The sequence below is a fragment of the Chinchilla lanigera genome, unplaced genomic scaffold (genome assembly GCF_000276665.1).
Source record: "Chinchilla lanigera isolate Chin_1 unplaced genomic scaffold, ChiLan1.0 scaffold00001, whole genome shotgun sequence".
Taxonomy (NCBI): Eukaryota; Metazoa; Chordata; class Mammalia; order Rodentia; family Chinchillidae; genus Chinchilla; species Chinchilla lanigera.
The window spans coordinates 43598465-43619916 of NW_004955402.1; the positions used below are offsets into that span (position 1 = coordinate 43598465).

A 21452-nucleotide genomic window follows, 5' to 3' on the forward strand; every position below is an offset into this window, starting at 1 on the left:
AGGTATAGCCTCCAAGATGTTTCAAAGCATTTTTTAAAATGGATATGACCCTTGCAATCTGTCCACATCCAAAATGTAAAACTTGGGTACTCTAACTTTTTTGAGCATTTCAAGGACTTGTGACCCTCCATACAGTGGAGTCAGAAACAAACCTGTCGTTTGCTTTTTTATGAAATTAACCAATAATGATGTGATTTGATATGCTTTCAAAAAGCTTCCCTGGCAGGAGAAAAGCTGAGTCTCAGAATGGGCATGCATCATTTAAATACCTGCTCAGCTATGAATTAACTTTTCCTTTGGGATTTTTCTTAATTGTGTAACTGACTCCAGCTCTCCGCTCCAGGGAAATAGTGCCGAGACTCGAGGGCATCCGCCTGCCTTCCCTAGAGGTCCTGGGAACACGCCATTATTTTGCACATTAAACACTCACCAATCATAATTCACCATTTAAAATCAATAATGATATCCTTCAAAATAAACACTGGTTGCATGTGTTATAACATTTCAAAGATTACTTACAATATAATTTATGTATATAAAGTTGAGACAGCCAAATGAAATCTTGTCATGCAAGCCAGGGCACTTGTCAGGCTAACTACAAACACTGCTGTGCAGTTTTAATCTTTAAGAAAAACAAACTAAGATGAGGAAAGTTCATGGGGACTCTGGGGAGGCGGTCATTCTTAATACGCTTCACGTGTTGTAGCTTGGTTTTCCAAATGCAAATGCTTTTCTCATTTTTTTGGAGAGGGGAAGTGGTGATCAGATGGTTTTACAGAGAAAAAGCCATGTCTGGTAATCAAGGAAGCCTGTGGATATTTCCCCTGGGGGTCCCTGAGAATGATTACACGTAAAAATCTCACAACAGTGCATCTAGGAATACATCCCATCAGTCAGGTGTGTGAAAGCTTTTGGAGGGAAAAAAAATCAAGACAGTGAAGATAACAGCATCAGACTGTCTGGAACAATGGTGGCAAACCTATGGCATGTGGGCTACAGCAGGCTGTTTGTTATCACTGAATGCTCTAAAAGGTTTGCCATCTCCGGTGTAGAGTCTATAAAAGAGTTTTTAAAATCTGCCTACAGAATTTGGGCTTTAGAGAGTACCTTAAAAAGTCAAGTACTACTTAAATTTTTGCTGCAAAACAAAGATTTTCCTAAGATCTGTTGAGGCTTTCTCTTGTATAACTGCCTTCTCATGCACCACATATATAGGATCTGTTTTTGAATGAAAGAGTTACATTTTGGAGAGTATTTGATAGGATCTGGGGCCAAGGTATGTGTATGCGTAGTAGACAGAGAACTCGTTTGGGGCCTAGCAAACCTGATTTACAATTTTGGCTCTGATATTTAGCAGTGTGACCTCAGGCTTGCTGCTTAAACTTGCTGAGCTCCAGACTCCTCGAGGATAAAGTATAGATAAAAAAATTCTCTTGCACAGTCATTGTAAGGATTACAGATAATATAACAAAAGTGATTAGTGCAGGCCCGGTCTGAGGTCAGAATAGCTTTCTAGCTGCATCTTTATAAACAGAGCAAGCACACAGCAAAGGCGACTCTTCCTGGTTGCTTTCACCTTGTGACTCACCTTTTCCTTCTACTTCTTATTCAATGACAGACATCTCTCCTTCCAAAAACAAAATGGGGAGGAGGAGGGACAGAAGCTTCTGATTGCAAGAAGGAAATATTGTGATGGCAGAGAGGAAATATTTTTATTTCTTCTTCTTTCACACATTAATCCCAAATGATAACAAGAAATAAACTTGTAGGCTTCACACCGCATGATTTAGGAGACATATCTAACCCTGAAACAGGATGCAGTCGTACCTTGGTTCACAAACTCAGTTCTGCAAATGATTCTGGTTGCAAACCAACCTAGATGAGAACCGAGTCAAATTTCCCCATAAGGTCAACATTGAACCTAATCACTGAGTTTGACCGGTTCTCATCCAACTCAGTTTATGACCAGAATTATGGAAAAAATCAAGGTATCACTTATATGAGCACGGCAAATGAATGGAAAGATGGGAGGGATTTTTCAGAGTCGTATAACTCAAACCTAGGTGCCTTCAGAGGTAGCTCCTATGGAGAAACCAGCCAGCTCACCCTGCAGAACCTCAGCAGGGTGTAGAAACTGGAGGTACCAGCTACTGAGGACAGCGGAGGCTGAAAGAAGACAGCTAGGTGACCTGCAAGTCTTCCCGTTTCTGACTCCAAGCAGTCAGCTGGTTCTTCTTTGCCCGCTATTGCTAGAGGTGTCTTTGTGTGAAAGAAAATTGTACCCCAGAGGTTCAAGGCTCTGGGACAAGCTAGAGAACTGAGTGGAATCTACTTACTAGTAAATGATGCTATCCAGGCACACATAGTTTCCTAACACTGTCCAAGAGCCCATTCAATGTAATTCATTCCAGAACAACAAGAGCCTAATGGCAAACTAGAGGGTGGCTCCCACACAGCTGCTCAGTCCTAAATGAACAAAGAAGACTTAAAACTAGAAGAACCCAGTTTGCATCAGTTCTGTTCATCATTCCCACCACGCTGCAGTGAGCCTGAGAAGGCAGCCCCTATGAAACTTCTGCCAGGAGGTAGTACACAGAATATGATCCCGCAGGGCCAATTTTAAAGGGCTGAGGGTTTAAAAGTAGTACTGAATTTCTCCATAAATTCCTGTTAGCGTGAGGAATCTTTCCCCTCTTCCTCTTAACCTTCTTCTCTTGCTGAAATCTTTACTGAGCTCTGCGTGACTTCATGTGAGCTACTATAATTCCTTTTACGCTGAGCCCTGAGAACAGAAGTGAGCACAATGACTCACTGCCCATCTGGGGACACCGCTGGAGTCTTGTAACCAGAAGTCCTCCTCCCAGGCGAATGCAGCAAGCCCACATTTCACACCACGATGATTAAGGGTAAACAAAACAACCCCCACCCCTATTTATTCATCCACATGTAAATTTGTGATAACTCAGTTTTGCTGACATCATTAAGAGAAATCATAAACAGATTAAACATAACTTGCTACTATGTGTACAATTACTGATGGCATGATCAAGTGAGGAAAACAGTATAGGGTTCTCTTGAAAAAGAGTTACCGTATGATTCAGCCATTCCAGCTCGGGACATGTATTCAGAAGAACTGAAAGCAGGAGTGTAAGTAAGTATTTTTATAACAGTGTTCACAGCTTACTATCTATAAAAGGAAAAAGGTGGAAACAACCCAAATACCCACTGATAGATGGATAGATCAGATGTGGGGAATACACACAATGGACTATCTTTTAGCCCTGAAAGGGAAGGAATCCTCTTTGGGCAGGGGAAATACACAGCCGCAACACTAGTCCCTATGATGCTGTGGAGCTGGCTGTGTCTAACTTGAAGCCATGCCTGATGCGAGTCTCACTGTGGCAGGGCTGCTCGCTTGCTGGTCTTCCTGCTCTGTGACACTCCTCATATCTGTGAGGCGGGCACAGGGTGTGGAACAAGGCAAAAAGCCCAGCAGTTTAGGTTTTTACATTTTCTGTTGATTTGATGCATGTCAGTATTTAGTAAACTCTTTGTGCATTCAAATTCATTAACCCTCACCCCGAGCCTGTGGGATGGGTACTAATTATGAGCCCATTTTACAGATATGGAAATTGAGTTGGAGGAACTTTATATCAATTACCCAAGGACTGCAGCTGGAAAGTGGAGTCCGGATTCAACTTGGGAAGTTCATTTCAAAGGCCTGGTGTTTTAGCCCCTGGCTGTCCAGTGTTTTGGAGGCTTCCCTGGGAATTCACGGGAGATGCCCACCACAGCTTACACTGCAAGCTGGAGAACACATGCAGTCACCTTCGTGTGCTGTTTCTGACATCCCCTCTGATCTCCCCAGCATATTATGTGTCCCAGATGCACAGGGTCAAAGTACTGAGCAGATGGACAGCCAGAGTCCGGAGGGATTTTAAGAGGCGAACCTGGGATTAACTCCCTGTTTGCAAGTATGTCAATGCTATACACTTCAGCTTTCTTCTAACCATTTCCCCCTCTTCCCGACCTCCCCAAGTAAGTTTCTGTCTTGCTAATTGTGATTATCTTGTCTGGTAGCTCTCTTTTTCCAAATATGAGAAACTAATCATTTCTGAAATGTAAGGAAAAAAAACAAACTGAAAAAGTTAATTTGATAGTATCTTTGCCCAAAATAAAGTGCAGTGAAATAGCATACTGCATAAGTAATGAGGTGTTTATTTTTATATTAAAGAAATAAATATTAGGCTGGGCACTCACAATATCGACAAGTGGTTCTCTTTAGGTGAGTGTTGTAAAAGATATTCCTTGTGTTCTTTTTTATGTTTTCTTTTTTTTTTTTTTGTAAGGAAGATGAATTGATTTTGTAATAAAAGAAAAGAAAGAAAATAATAAAAGAATCATGATTTTTCAGTGTGGGTAGATTTCAAATGCCAGGCTTGGCACTGGCTTTAGAAACTTCTGGCTCTGAGAGTGGGTTAAGTGGATGTTGACGAGTGCATGTCTGAGCAGGACTGCACCGTGTCACAGCCACACCAACCCTAAGTCACTACATCAACCCTGGTGCTGGTAATTTACAATCCCAGCACAGTCATCATCATGACCAACTACGTTTCAACTAGCCTGCTTTCACCATGTCAGTGGGAACCAATAGATGGCAAACAGCAGGCGACTGCTTTAGGATTATAGTGTCATTTACCAGGATGTTCATTTTTTCTTACTCTTTTCACCTCAAATAACTGATTTAACTGATGTTTGCTTTAGAGAGAATTTTAACTGAGCAGTTTTCACGCTTGTGAGACATGTTTAAACTGACCAACCTCTGTTCTTGTTTATTCCCACAGCTGCTAATTTCTGGAAGCAATGCCAGTTGCGACGCGTACCGTGTGGGTCATAACCCAGAAAGACGACAGGGGAAAGAGCAGAGTCCTTGGCAGCAACAGAGCTCCCCGTGTACAGCAACACCATGGGACAAAGCCCAAAGTCCTACATGTTTGTTTATTGTGATTGGATGTTTCCCTCTCTAAGCACTCTAATAATAGCTGAGTGGGTAATCACCCTTTGATAGCATTTATCAAGCGAGTCATACCTTCCAACATTGTATTACACGTGATAAAATGACTGATATATTCATATTCCTGAAAGTTTCTCTACTGCTTCCTCACTGCCTCATCCTCCCAACTCTGGATTTTCCCTGCAGCATAGCCACTGCATCCTTATGCTTCTCTTCTTCCAGCCATGGTTAGATTTTTAACTCTTACTTTGTGCTCACGACTCATAAACTGCAGACCTCTGCACATTTCAGGTGCCTTCATTTCTCTTACCTATATTTTCTTAAGTTTTCTATAGTTATAAGGTGTTACTTTTACATAGGAAAACATTGTATTTTTAAAACAAATAGAAAAAGTTAATTTCCCACTGCCAAGGTAGAGAAGAATAGCGATCCTAAATATAGCTAGAGCTCTAAGTGTTACCCACAAACCTGTTTTTAAATATTGCCTTTTATTTTTTGCCCCTCAAAGTCCCAAATTACCCATAGTAGTTACATTTTCTGGTCAGTGCTGTGACAGACAGCTGTTTCCTTGTACCTACTTTCCTTTTTTTTTTTTTTCCCCTACAGTAACGGAAACCCAAATGACAGCTGGGTACATAAACACCCACAATAAAAGGAACACTTCCTAGCCTCTCATCCCACCAGGTATGGTCTTGTGAATTTTCCTGTGAGTAGGATCTGAGCGGCCATGAGGGTTGTGACTTTCAGGCAAGGTTTGTGTCTTTAAGTGGAAGGGCACACTTCCTTTTCCATTTCCTCTTCATCTTTCCATGATGGCAATGGAACAGGGGTTGTGGTACACTTCCAGGTCCATATTGGGTGATGGGTAAATTAACACATAAGAAATCTGAGTCTAAGATACTGCTCAGTCACCATGCGGGCCAAGGACACCTGACAGTTTTGTGTAATAGGGGAAAAAAAAATCCATTTTGTTTAAACTGTTATTTTTGGTTTCAGTTATTGGAGCTGAATACATACTCAAAGCCAAAAAAACGATGAAAGGAATTGGATCCCTGGGGGAAAAGGCTACTGATACGCAGTTGGTAAGCCAAAAGGGGCCCAGAGAAGACAGTCTTTACTTCATTTGCTCCAGTAATAACTGAGCATGGGGTCCTTCAACCTTACAAAATGCTGATCCTTGAAATGGAAATGCCTGGAACCTTCCTTGTAAATTATCCAGAGCTGAAGGATGTTCTGCTTTGACAGGGCTACGATCTTTCTTTTCACCACACAGCGGGCAGAATTTCACTGCACTCAGCTGCATTTTTCTGCACTTCACCATGTACATGAAGCACTTTCAGAGGATGTCAGTACAGCGATATGCAAATATGATTTGCTGACTCAAATTTTTGCCCATAGGTCAGTTTCTTAGGAATTAAATGAGGACGTGTGAGAGCTTTCACTTATAATGCCTTTGAAAAGACAAGACAGAACTGATCAATGATCTTTTCCCACAGACTAATCAATCATGATGTGGCATGACCCTTAAGGAAAAAGATATTAACTTAGGTCTAAGTCCCTGGAGGGAGAAATTCACACAACACTAGAAGTAGGATTTCCATTTACAAATCATTTACAGATGAGAGCAGGAATCTCCTATTTATTTTAAATTCTGAATTTTATAAACAATGACCCAAAGCTGCAATAAAAACTGTAATTCAGATTATTTAAAACTAGAAGCATTAAATTTGACTTAATTCAACCAACTCTTAACTGACAGCTTATTATACACAAAGCTATGCATTTTCCATGAATTGGTTAACTCTCACAACTTTACCTTTTTTCCCCCTGGTATTAGGAACTGAACCCAGGGAGCACTGAACTACATCTCCAACCTCAGTAATCAATTAATTAACTAACTTATTAACTTGCTTAGAGATAGGGTCTTACTAACCTGCCCAGGCTAGCCTTGAACTGTGATCTTCCTACCTCAGCTTTATGAGTAGCAGGGACTGCAGGCAAGTATCACCATGTCCAGCTTCACCAAAACCCTGTCTCACAGACGGGAAAATGAAGCACACAGCACTCAACTACCTTGCTGCCCTGAGCTGTGAAGTAAACCCAGGTTGCTGTGCTCCAGAAGCAGCCTTTCCCTGAGAGACAGATGAGTAAGATTAGCGCCTGGTCTTGCATGAAAATGTGGAGAAATACAGGTGATAGCAAGGGACAAGTTAGAGCATTCAAAGCATCATAGCAGACATGCAATGTGTTCTCTTAGTATAGAGGGAAGAACATTAAGGAGCTAAGGAAACATGGAACATGTTGAAGTTTCCCTGCCCCAGACACACGTATCAGGTTCCACATAAGAAACCACCTCATATGGGGTAGTCAGGATCACTTGCTAACTTCTAGTTCCAACACAGTTTCTCTCCTGTGCAGTGTCAGCTTCTCTCTAGGCAATACTTTCCCGCAGCCTTGGTTCAGAACATCCTTAGACAGCCTTCAGGGTATTTCCCAGACCTGAATTTAGTTAATGTGTAGCTCATGAAAGCCACTGTATGTGTCTAGAAGAAAGGCAGGAGAAAAGACTACCTAAAGAATGGTTAAGAAGGTGATTAACATACTTCAGCTCGGAGTATAAGAGAGTGTCAAACAGAGTAGTGGGAATTAAAAATGAAGTGGGCTTTTAAATATTTCTGGAGGTAAAATCTATAGACTTCCTAACAGTGATTGTGGATGCAAGAGAATCAGAGAAGTGCAAGTCTGGACATGTATTTTAGCATTGCTCCTAAGGGGTGAGACTGTCATTAGCTAATATGGATTAAATTCAATGATAGCTAAATACAAAGGATTTTTAGAGCACAGACATGGGGATCCTTAGAAGGTATTATATTGTTTAAGTGTATTTTAAGAAGCTTGAGGCCTTAAGGGTGAGATGGTGTGGAGGTATGCAGAGCTTGTCCTTAGCGGAGATGAAGCCTAGTCATCGCCCAGGACATGACTCGGGAACACGTCCTTCACAAAGAACTGGGCATAGGAAGAAAGTCAGAGGGAAAAAGACAGATGTTACATCAGACTGGTTCTATGAGCTTCAGCAGATCACTCTCCTATTTCAGGAAAAAAATGGGCCTTGCACTTGTGTGACAGATAAGGTCTCCCTCAATTCAAAAAAGTTTTGGTTCCAAGCAATAGTTTCACACAAAACTTGAAGTATCAAATGTTGCATTAAGAGTTTCTCTTTCCATACAAAAAGAAAGAGAGGTTAAAAGAAAAAGTAGACTTGTAGTCCTCAGGGGAAAAAGCAAGAATTAGAGATGATTCTTGTAAGAAATTAGTCTTTGATCATTCCAAGTGTTGGTACAGGTGAGAAGATGGGATCTGAAAATGTTCTGCAAACACATGGGAAAGTAATAAGGACCTGTGTGTCTTTAGATGACCTGTGTGGTAGGTCCCTGTGAGTATGTGCATGTAGGCATGCACACTTGTAGTACTGGGGACTGCACCCGAGAATCCCTGGACTACATCCTCCACCCTTACTTATTTTGACACTAAGTTACTCAGGCAGGCCTTAAACTTGCGATCCTCCTGCCTCAGCCTCTAGAGTCAGTCCAAGAGGCACAAGGGGGGAACACAGCAGCCTCAGCCCTCCTGGAACTTGCAATTCACAGCTGGTAATAACCTCCAGACAAATTGACACCAGTGGGTGTCACATGGGTCAATATGGGACTAAATTCAACAAGGGCTTCCAAGGTCCAGGACTGGATGTTCAGGATGTGGGCTGGACATACCCTTAAAAAAATTTAGACTCATTTATAGTGATAATTAAAAAGAACTAGAAGGGAGGCACTACCCTCTATACTGAGCCTAATATGGAATATGGGTCATTTATCATTTTTGAAAATTTCAAGAGTTTGATCTCTAACAGCTACGGCTTGGGGCTCTGCGATCAAGGATGGCTTTCTGAAAAGTATCTTCTAGGTTATGGAAGGACACAGACATCTCTGCTATCATACACTGACCATAAACTGCTGGAGGGTAGGGTTGAATCTTCATCCTCTCGAGCACTCAGCCCAGTGTCTGAGTGATCACAGATGCTCAGTTCATCCTTACCGAATTGAATTTGGCTAGAGTTCTTTCCTTGTGAAGAACCTGTCCAAGATACTATTTATAAAAATAATGTTTATGGCTTTTTCCACTCCTCTTCTCTTCCTTCTCACTCTATCTCCTCTGGTCTCCTGTGGGCTCTCATTCTTCCTTGCTTCCTCATATTCTGTGTTACAGACTAGAAAAGGAATTAGGTGTTGGCTAGAGCAATGGACTGACTCAAACCAGGGTCTGGCACATGGTGTAATCTCAGTAATGTTTCTTGTAGGAAATAATGACAAATGGATCATGTTTACCATCTTCTGCCTCGTAAGACTGAAAACATTTAGCTTTATCTGGAGTAGATACTGTGCACTGTTGTTCGGGATGAAGAGCTGGGAGACGCTCGTGGTCCTCGCAAGCTGATGGAGATTGCTTAGTGGTGCAGCTAGACCAAGAACCCAGGGGCTGGCTGGTGGCTAAAGAGCCACACTGTTCAGGCTAAGAAGCTATCCTGAGATGTTCATGTCATACCCTTTCTTAGTGGTAAAATGGTCCTCTGCATGTAGTTGGGCTGACTGAGTCAAAACTACTAATGAGGACAAAAATGTGGGGACACTGAATGGCACCGTGGTAAGAGGCAAATAAGAGTTTAGGACCCAGTCCCAGCACTTATTTCATTTAACTGATGTGCATCATATACACACTTCCATTTCAGTTTCCTCTACAAAGCAGAATATCTCCATGTGGTTCAGTAGAGTTACTGTGAACATTTAAAGAGATCCATAAAGTATGTGTCATGGTCTGGGGTTTTTTTTTGCAAGGAGAACAAGATAATAGAGGACACATTCTATAAGATTATTTATAATAGTCACCAAAAGAATCATATACGAGAGAGTGCAGGAAATCTGTCCACACGCTAAAACCGAAGAATCTTGACCAGCTGAGGGCCTGGATTCCATGATAATGTCCTGCATGAGGTCAGCTGAAGACCTACCACTAATAACAATGCCTCCCATGAGTCCAACTGGAGGCCTAGAGCCCATGACAATATCTCATGCAGGCCTGTTTCATGGATCTGCATTGGAAGGCTCAAAGGTCAGTGGTGGAATCTAGAAAGTCTGTGCCAGTGGGATGAAGGATCTGTGCTAGCAGGCTGAGGGATCTATACTAGAGCCAGGAAGTGATGCTCAAAATAAGAACCAGAACTCCCTCGAAAAGTACCACAGCCATCCTCAGCAACAGTGAGGTCCCGAGCTCCTCTGATGATCAGGAAAGCCGAGTTCCCATCAGGTAAGCCAACATGACAAACTTCTCCAGGAGACCAAGCAGTGCACCATCTTCTCCTCTAGACCCAGGAAGCGATGCTCAGAGTGAGGACCAGAGCTCCCGCAAAGTGAACCGCAGCCATTCTCAGTGCCAACAAGGCTCCAAGCTCCCCCGAGGATGACAACAGCCAAATTCATCAGAAAAGCCAGCACGACAAACTGTCCAAGAGAACCAACAGCTCCTTACAGCCTCTTCACTTCCAACAGGCTCCCAACAGCTTCTACAGCTCCCAACAGCCTTCCTTTTCTTCTCCAGTTCTGCCTCTTATGCTGCTGGCAACAACCCTCAGGTTGGCCTCCCACACCCAGCACCATGCTGGTTAAATTCAGCTGCGTGTTACAAGCTGGCCACCAGTTGTCAATCCACCACAATATGCATGCATACTAAATGCACAATGAAGAATAACAAGGGTAGTAGTAATAACAGTATTAACGGTTATGATTTTTATCTTCCCACAGAAGTTAAATTTGAGGGAACTTAAGTGTATAGTTAGAAGGCTTTTGATGAATCACCATGAAATGCAGGAATGACTAAAGAATAAACAATACCTTTACATACAAGGAAGGCATCAACAGATAATAATTGAAGGGTGATCTTGGACAAGCCACTGAGAGATGCCTAGGGGAAATACAGAAGTATGGGATAAGCAGAACTTATGCCATCATTGAGAGCAGACAATATCAGAAATGTTTATCAGCAATTTGAGCTTTAAAAATAATGGAATACCCAGGATACCAAAAAAAGTACTCAGTTCATCCACAATTTCTAAAGGATGGAACAGACCCAGCCTGGCATGGTTTGAGAATTCTTCTGGAGTGTGATTTGGATCTGAGCATGCAGAAAGTCACTCAGAGCAGAGAGAGGAAACAGAGGAAAGCATGAGATGGTGCCTGTTATCTTGGCCGAAGGGCACAGCAATGTTTGACTTGATTGTTACATGGTGATGAACAGCAATGTTTTATTAACAGGAACCTCTACGTAAGCCAGGTGTCTCCTGACTCAGCAGTATCAGCCACAGGTCTTTGGTCCACAGGTCTTCCTAAACAAAACTGCACAGCCTGTGACCCCTTCTGACCAGGATGTCCTGACTTTGTGCCACAGGCAAAACACCTGCCCATTTAGGATGAAGACCCTGGGAAGAGCCTGCTAATCCACCTACTAGCCCACAACACATCAAGGTGCTGAGCCAATCATGCTCCCATTGTTAAGCTAACAAATGCCTGGTGATTAGGCCAGCTGGCTTTGGCAGCACAACTTAAGAAAGGTCTGGAGAGAGCAGAATAAGCTGACATTGAATGAAAATGAGGAGACAAAACTAGGCATTGAGGAGTGTTTATGTGGCAGACAGGAGTAACTACTCCTAGGACCACCTCCATTTCTAATAGCTTCCCTGTGTTCACCCCAGGTACCCTAATCACAACTTCCTTTATTCTTGAACTTTACATGGCATTTCTATCCTTTGCAATCAAGATCTTGTTCTTTTCTGGCTCTCCTGTTGACATATAAAAGATCAAATAATTGAACATAATAGTATAAAATACTTTTGATTTAGGTGTTAACCATAGATGGGTTTCCAGGAGTGTTGTGTGTTTTATTAAAAGCTCAAATTTCTGTTTCTTGGGTAGAAGTCACTTGCATGGTTCAATATAACCATTGTAATCATACTGAGACTTGGATTCTATCAATAACAGTTGAATGTCCAAGGTTTTTTTTACAACATTAGTAAATTATTTACTGGTAACCTCGAGAAAGAATTGGAGCCCAAGTTTAAACAAAAAACCATCTGTACCAGGCAGAGCCAAGCAAACAGAAGAGTAGGAAAATATACTTTCCATAAATGTGAGCTTGCTTTAAGTAACGGGGAAGTTCTAGCGTCTTTGGCACCTTTAGTGCATAATTCATTGGCAATGCTTTGCTGCTTTCTGTCTTCTGTTTGGCTTTCCCTGGGATCTGCTCCCAGCCAAATGAAATCCTCTAGGGTTCCATTAGAGAGCATAAGTGGTAAGACTGATAAGAAAAAGACATATTTGTTTCATGCAGTTGACCACTCTTGGTAAATTATTAACCAACTCGCCTCTCACCAATCTTTGAAATGCATTCTCATCTGGTCTCCTGATGCATTCTAAGGCTAAGTGGCTCTCAGAATTTGGAGAGACTTTTTTCCCCATCCTAAGAATAACATTTAAGATTAAAAAATTGCGATTAAATATTATGTGCAACCTTGAAAACTTGCCAGAGTGGGTTCAGTGTCATTCACTCATGTCCTCTAGTGACAGAGGATTCCAACACTCAGTTCTAAGAAACAGTCAAGTAAGTGCTCATGAGGAGAAGCGGACACCCTAAGACCTGACCAATTTAGACATGGATGATAAGAAGGATGGCCTATCAACAAAGAGAAGCAACTTTCGCATGGAATTTCAGGCAGTATAATAAAGTGACGAACCCTAAATATTGTGGTAGGAATGATGCTTTTGTGGGAAGGAAAAGAAGGAAGAACTTGTTTTCTGGTTTCTACTCAACAGTACTAAGAAGCTCTGTCTTTTCTAGGCACAGCGGTGGTCCACTGGACCTGACGTACCACTTCTTCACTGGGGAGATGTCTATCTTGTAATTCAGCTCCAGGAAACCACTGTTAGCAAAGCCCTACATTTCCTTTTATGTATTTCCACTCTCACAAACAAGGCAGCCCTCATGGCAGCAGGAGCAGTCTTTAAAGGTTAGGCAGCTACCAGACAGCCAATTTCCCTTTGGCTTGTCTTCTTTTTGCTGAAGAGTGTGTTGACTCTAGTAGATCATGGTCACCTAGATGTCTAGAAGCTTTCAGGAGTGCAGGCCCAGAGATGACAGAAATCTCATGTAGGAAACTGTCAATACTATCCTTCTAGGCCCCGCTCCAACCTCCCCAAGGAGTTATCCCTACCTAGATAATAAAACATGGCAGCAGGGGTGCGGGCGCTCACCTGCTAGGGCTGTGACAATGCAAACAGCAAAATGGCACCAGCAGCAGCCAGTGTTTGCTGCTCCTTTTCTGTGTATCTGACCTTGTATCATTCTGTCCTTCAGCAGGAAGAAGCCAAAAAGCCAAAAGGAAATTTCATACTTAGGACCTTCCTAAACACTTTCTCTAAATACTACGTCCTACTACTGTGAGATCCCTCTTCCCCGTGACAGTGTAAATATGACAGGCTGGGAGAAGGCTCTGCTAACAGTTGCCCCAGGGGGCTGAGTCACAAGGTAAGACAATGCCACCACATATGTGTTTCAGGGAATCCTTGCAACTACGGAAAAGGTAGGCTCTACAATTATCTCCATTTTACAGATCAAGAAATGGAGAGTCACACAGCTTCAGAATCTTGGCCAAGGCCACACGGTAGAAAAGGGTTAGATGGATCATTTCAATCCCCAATGAATGAACACCAGTGTCTGGCTCTGAGTAGTTGCTCACTAACAAGATGTGAATGAGAAGAAAGGTAGATGTGGACATCCTCATTTCTTCATTATCCAGGCCCACCCCGGGCCCAGGAGCACCGAGGACGCTTGAGCTGAGGCCTCCAGCAGATGGGGCTTCTTGGGACCAGGTGCCGGGGCTGTTCTCTCCTCCCTGAGGCCAGCACCTCTCCTTCCATCCCCATGGCTGTAGAAGGGAAGCGCTGCTCCCTGTGGTTGCTGCACTGGCACAGAAAAGTGAGAAAATCCAGTCGGTCATTCTTAAGCTGTTGGCTAGGAATGTGAACATTTAACAAATTGAGTAGCCTGGTATGAAGGGGGAGAGTTGAAGGGCTGTGAGAAGCTGCGGAGGGACACCTCTCATCAGCAAAGAGAGGGAGACCCCTCTGTTCTCTACCGGCTGAGCTGGGGTGTGACAAGTTCTCCCCTGCTTGACTCCCTACATGTCTGTCTGCTCTTTAGGGTTAAGCTCAGCCTCTTTTTCCTCCTCTCTTCCCTGAATTCCTATCCACCGGAAGGGATTTCCACTTTCTCTGGACATTCACATTTTTACCATCTGTGCCAATCTCGAGAGAGCGAGAGAGAGAGACAGAGAGAGAGAGAGAGAGAGAGAGAGCGCGAATGAGAATGAATCAGTGGTTCTCAATCCTGGCTGCTAAAGAAAAACATTAAATGAATATTTTTTTTGATGAAAACAAGACTATACTCAGGTCCAATAACAGAACAATTAAGTCCGAATCTCTAGTTGGAGATTCTGGGTTGGAACCAGAACTCAGCATTTTTTAAAAAGCAGCCAAGATTGAGAACAACAGCTATAAAACCTTGGAGTGTGAGCATGTTTTGGCCTCGCACCTAACTGGTGCTCCAGGGCAAGGCCCTAGCTTTGCGTAGCGCTGCCCTTCACACCCAGTCTGGGCCTCCCGCACAGTTCATGCTCCCTGAATGAGTGCTGAGCGACTGCATCCTCACCTTATATTCCCAGCACCCCCCTGGTGGGATATGGAAGCACGTTTTGCTTTGTATGTAGGATGAGGCTCACACGTGTGCCATCCTCTGATTTGGACAAACCCAGAAGAGGATTTCCAAAGAAAATAACCTCCCCATCCTCAGTTAGCATCCCAAGGGAGGAACAGGCTGTGTTGCTGCTTATCTCTTGCTTCCAATGAAGAAGCCTCTAGCCAGATTCCTCTGTGTGCCTCCAGGGCCTGGGCCCTGTAAATGGCACACTTTCAATTATTTATCTAAACAAAGGTAAGCCAGAGGGCAGCTCTAAACACTTGCCTAGTGAACTGCAGCCCTACTTCCAGCCTTTGGAATTCTCAAGCTTACAAAACTTGGCTTTGTGGATCTGATTTTTTTCACTTTTAAAAAAAAAGGTACATTAGGGACAAAGCCATAAATTCCACTTCAGAAACAAAGGCGCGCCAGAGTGGAGCTGTAAGCAAGCGGCACTTGGAGGCTGGCGGCGATTCGGTTGCTAGGCTGTGAAATCAAACAGTCCTAACTCACTGGCAGGGAGGAAGAGTGAGTTCCTCCCAGTTTTGCACTGTCTCTCCCATCAAAGGACACTTACCGCTCTGTGTCACCAATCAGTGACAAATCCCTCAGAAAGAGACAGAGACAACTAAAAAACCACCTGTGAATGTGGTGGGAAGACTGTCGGTTAGGTATCCTGTTTCTTGTCGGATGATGCTCTGAACTGCTTTGTCTCTTTTTTGTGGGGACAGGGTTTGTGCTTATTCCTTTGAAGAACAAGCCTGCGATATGTAAAGCCTGCTGTGATATGGGTACAGCTGGTGGCCATGGAGAGAGCAATGTACATTGCCACGGTGGGAATCAAGTGCCACACAATCACCATTAAGAGCCACTAGCAGTAATGACACTCAACAGAGAATCTGAAGGTTTATCAGTCAGAAGTCAGGATATCTGGGTTGTAATACCAGCAGCAGAAGCAACAACAATTATAACTAATTGAGCTTATATTATGTACCATAAATACCGAGTACTCCAAACCATAGTACTAGAGACAGACATCATTCCTCCTTTACAGATCAGTAAACTGAGGTTTGGAGAAGTTAAGCAGCGTGGCCAGTTCATAAAACTAGTAAATGGCAGGACGGGAATTTGTGCTGAGGTCTACTTCTGTGTTCCTAATTAAGCTATTCTCCCACCCTTGTTGTCCCATGATGACACCACAATATGTTTTTGGCCTCTACTTTCTTTCTCCATCTCTACAGCCACTTACTTTAGTTCAGACCTTAAACTCTCTCACCTTTACCCTTTCCACAGCCTTTAACTCATTTTCCTGCCTCCAATCTTATTCCCTTGCTAATATTTTTCCTAATGTCTATTTTATTACCCTAGCAATATAATCTCTTGGCTACCACTGCCTACAAGCTAATCCTTTGCTGAACACAGATGGCCCCACTTAACTCTTCAGGCTTTTCTATCATTCCCCACTGTGATCCACTCACATCAAATGCTTAAATATTCCTGGAGAGCCTCACCCCTGTGCCTCACTCTCCATCTATGGGCCCACCCCTGAAGATGCCCTCTATTCAACACTTTCTGCTCCTCCAGCTCTTCACTGTTGACGTGTTTCTCATTCCATCCAGATGGTGAGCTCCTAGAAGGCAAGAAACTTGTTTTGTTCATCTTTGTAATTTCCCCAGGATTTGGCAGAAGGTAAATGCTAAACATATATTACATAGCTAAGTTGTTCACTCACTGACAGAATAAAATCCCTGAGGTGGAAAAAGATAACTAAATTTTGACAGCTAAATATATATACAGGGGGTCTCAGCATAATCAATCTTTGTAATTCCCATGGTATAGTTTATAAATTTATGTATCTCTGGAAAAGCCCCAAGAAACTAGATTTTTAAAATTAAATTCTAGTTATATACATGTTTTCTTTATATTGTAGTCTAGATTTACACCTTTCAAAAGCATTTTCTTAAGTACAAGTTTGCCATTATTAGTAGTAGAATCTGATCTTAGAATGCCTTATTTTCTTAGCTTAACTGTGATTTTCTTAATTGGGGCTTCTGGTTGACCACTACTCTCTTCACCTTATGCCTGGAGTAAGCTGACCAGGAAATTAAATAAGGCATGCCTAAGAAGCACCGGACAGTGGCACTTTTACATCACACTCCAAGATGAATTCTTTCAAATGACAAAGCACTGGAGTATAGGATGTCTTCCTGCCTGCTCCAAGGGAAACAGAATCTATCTAACCTCTACTCACACTTCATGTCTATCTCAATTTTTACTCTATCTTTGATGCCTTTTCTGGCTCTCTCAGCCAAGCAAGTGGTTGCCTCTTCTCTCTCTAAACTTAAGTAGCACTCACTCTGTGTCACTCAGACCCTGTCAAGGTCACATATGGAAAAGACACTGTCACAGGAGACAAAAATCTGGACTGCTCTCCTTGCCACAACAAATGCACTACGGGGCAATGGGTGGTGCACTCGCCTCTCTGGGCATTCTTTTCCTCACTGCAAAATAAGAGAGTTAGACTGATGGATTCAGATGGCCACGATGCAGTGCTTCTTTCCAGCTCTGCATTTCTATCAAGAAAATGCCAGATAGCTTGGTAATACTTGAAAGCTCCCCAGTGAGATGGAAGGAGAAGTGGGAAAGTATAGAACTCTGGGCCACATTCAAGCTATTAGAAACTGAAAACAACGATTTGGCCATTATTTTTCTCTAAATTTTCCAAGGGATCACATGATGACATCCCCAAACTAAACATGAGACCAAGAGGTGGCCAGCAGGATGAGAGTAGCCATCTCTGGGCCTGATGCCATGGAATGTATTAAGCATGCTGTCACACATTCATCATCATGCAGTGGGTTACCACAATTGTACACAAACACAGGGAAAATAAACATTCAGTTATAATCAACCATCATGGACTAAAAACACAATCCTTTTGATTAGCCACTGTGTAGTACATCTCTCAAAATGTGAAAAATAGATGCTCAGGTTTGATTTGGCAGGGCAGAGTAAGATTGGAAAACCAATCTTACTAACTTGCCCATTTTCACATCTTCTAAAATAATTCATTAAAGGCATGTAAAATAAGAACAAAAGAGTCATTCACTATAAAAGATGAATGTAGTAAAACATTTAAGCCAGAGAGAGCTTCTGCAGCTGAACACTGGAGATTTTCCTGAAAATTGAGCCCTCATAGGAGTAATACTGACTCAGTTCTCATACAAGAGGTAAGTTGTTTTAGTTGTACTAAAAGGAAGTTTACCACTTAGACTCCCAATCCAAAAGGGAGGGCACACTAGAATTAGGATAATTCAAGCAGGTGCTGTTTACACAGGGCCTAGATTACATGGGCATTGGGGCAGGGGAATGATAAGGCAAGCACAGGAACTTCAGCTGACTGTACAGCAGAGCTGTGAGGCGAATAGTGCCCCTTCCAAAAATTCATGTTCATGCTATAACCTCAGATGACTTTATTTGCAAATAGGATCTAGGTAGAAGTAGTGAGGATTGGCTTGAGATCATACCAGGATAGAGATTACCCTTAAACCTAACAGCAGTGTCTTTCTAAGAGATCAAAAAGGACAGAGATTCAGAGAAGGTGGACATGTAAAGATGGAGACAGAGTGAGTGTACCATCTGCAAGCCAAGGAACACCAAGGATTGCTACAACCATCAGTAGCTAGGAGGCGGGGATGGACAGTTCCTCCTGCAATGCCTCCAGAAGCAACCAATTCTGATGACACATGGATTTTAGACTTCTGGTCTCCTAAACTGTGACAGAATAAGTTTCTGTTACTTTAACACATTCACAATGGGGCTGCAATTTGTCTTGCTACTGGGTGGCTCTGAATCACTGATGGTACACACACGACTGTCCCATCTGGTGGTTCAGACAGTCATGCAAATACCACCGGGTACAAGTTGCCTGATGGGTTAGTCACACATGTACCCCCAGGGGCTCAAGCTGGCAGGAACATGTAATCCCCTGGCTTGTGGTCATTTGCCATGACAGCCCAAGGAAACATTCCATTTGCTAAAGGGATGAGGGAGGAAGAGACAATCTAGCCCAGCAGGAGAAAATGTATTGAACAGATCACTTTATGTAGACAATGACCTTTAAGTCAAGTTCAGAGCCAGTCTATGGTAACCTTGCAGGACGGGAGCCACAAGGCAGAGGAGCCCTACTGACATGTGTGTGCCTCTTGGAGCAAGAGGGAGAAGAGTGGAAAGTGTACATATCTGGGTGTGCAGATGAAACAACAAATTCATCTCACATCTGGGACAACCTAGCTGGAAAGTATCAATCTGAATCTGCTCCCCATAGAGTGCCTCCTCTTCATCATGTAAATGATGCTAATGACCTAGTCAGTCTCCTTTAGCCAGAGCAGGTCCTCTTTTCCTTCCATCCTCTTCGGCTGAGATTTCATGAACTCAAGCTTCCCTCCTTTGCTTCCCCTTTGCTCTGACCATTGTTTCCACACACAGCCTTCATCGTGTAATTTCCTTTACCTGCCCATTCCCACATGTTCTTTGTCAGCACAGCCTCACTCCAGCTCAAGTCCCATGACCCCAGGACATTTTCACCAAGGGATCTCATAAGCTGTTCCAAGTCAAGACAGCTGAAAAGCAGCCATATGCTTTTTCTCAAACCAACACTCCTTCAGAATTGCTCATCTCATTTCTGTAAACCAACTAGGCTTAAGCTCTCTAGTTTGTGCACCTTTTCTCAATATCAATGCCTCTTGGTTTTACGATGTTACTTCTCACCAGTTTCCCTCCATTTCTACAAGTGCTCTTGCTTATACACAGAGCACATGATCTGATAATGGCAAATACACTCTACCTGGTTTTCGTACTGCAGGCCCCCAGATCTTCCAGCATTGCTGTGGCCAAGGAAAAATTACCTTGCTTTTCCTCAGTTTCATCCATGACCTCTCTGCCTCGCGTCCTTCCTTGTTAGAGTCATAACCTTCCCCACGGCTCCTGAGGATCCTCCTATTCCAACTCCATTCTACTCTTTCAACCTACTTCTCAGTAGGTGTCAACCAGAAGCCTGCTGTGGTCAGGCTGCTGTGCCATCTTGTCCTCACACTGTACTTATGCCCATCCCTTTATCCCTGGACAATATTAGCTACCTAAACTCCAGACACCAGGGTCCACCACAAACCCAACAGAATGGAAAGCATCTGTCAAAAATCCTACAACATATGCAGACAATATTTCCTTTGTAATCAGTAGTAAATATGCACCTGATCATAAACTCATACTTTTCTTTATGGCCTTTTTTCCAAGCAAGCAAAGTATTACAGTCACTGGTATTTTTCTGGGAGTAAGAAAATAATACACACAGCACAGTAACTAAGTGCTTGGTGTTTGGAGTCAGACAGACCTGAGTTTGAATTCCAGTTCGTCCATATGCTAGCTGTATAACCTTAGACCTCTTTTCTGTACTTGTTTTCTCATCTGTAAAAGAGCAACATGAAACTTGCCTCATGGTGGAAGTGTGAAAGTAAGAGATAGTTTACATAAAATGCTGACCATAGTGCAGGCATAAAATTAGACTCTTAATTATATAAATAACAAACATCCAAGTCAGGTAACTTATGCAAGGCCAACAAATGAATGTATTTTTTAACTATGTAGACCACATACCAGCAGTTGGATGCTAGGTTATAGCACATGGTCTTTATTGTCATTTGCCTTGTTTTTTCAAGGCCAAGATTTTTGCTCAGCCATGGTAAGAACAAGGAGAAACAAGCTTCCAGACGGCAATTTTCCTAAGCAGACCAACTTGAAATCACTGCTTCTGTGGTTCCCCAACTGAATTATGTCAAAACCAGAACAAAATGAACAAAACAAAACAAAGCAGAAAGACTCTCTGGCTGCAGTAGGTAATGTCTGCCATACTATTTCCATGTTTATCAATGTGGTGAGTTGCCCTTTGGTCACTGCTTACCATTAAAATCAAAATCTAATCTAAAGGTTATCTCTATAAAGATGCAAATATAAATGAAAGATCAGAGGCATGTATGGAGTAGTTACAATGGTTAGCAATTTATCTGATCAAGAATCTTAAAGATCCCATCTGCGCACCAACTGCTATCACTAATATGCAATGCAAATTCTTGGCAATTATATTTTTAGCCTTATTGTGTACGGAGGAATGATAAACACGGAGAAAATGCTAACATTTTTATTTTGAATGTAATTAATCCTCACAGACAAAAAGAAGGGAAAACAACAAAGAATTTGGTCCTTAACCAGAAGTCCTTGTGGGCACACATTGAAACAATGAGATTTTGGACCCGTTTTGAATCTAGCACATTTCTGAAGTTAACTGCGGCACACCGCATGAAAGAGGAACTTCAGCGCCTAGTGGAAACGAGCCATTGCCATACACGAAGGAATTAGAAAACAATTATTTCACGTGTGCTCTGCACTGACCCTCCTAAAATCCAGATTTTTTTTCTCTCTGAAAGGTACTTTTAGGTGGGGCTGATTTATTGAATGTCACTGTTAATAAACTGGGTGAGAAAAGAAGTAATTGCTGAAGTGAGTCAACTTGTTTCCGAGCTTATGGGACGGGTGTCTTACGGGGAAG

General features: G+C 42.6%; 1 protein-coding gene and 1 long non-coding RNA gene across 3 annotated transcripts in view; one reads left to right on the forward strand and one right to left on the reverse strand.

Moving 5' to 3' along the window:
- The window catches only part of Ccbe1 (collagen and calcium binding EGF domains 1), a 267922-nt gene that overhangs the window by 46655 nt on the left and 199815 nt on the right, over positions 1-21452 (reverse strand). The window lies entirely within an intron of this gene.
- On the forward strand, positions 16453-20742 carry LOC106147881. The gene is made up of 2 exons (XR_001232896.1): positions 16453-16537; positions 20566-20742. It is a non-coding gene; the product is annotated as an uncharacterized LOC106147881 (long non-coding RNA).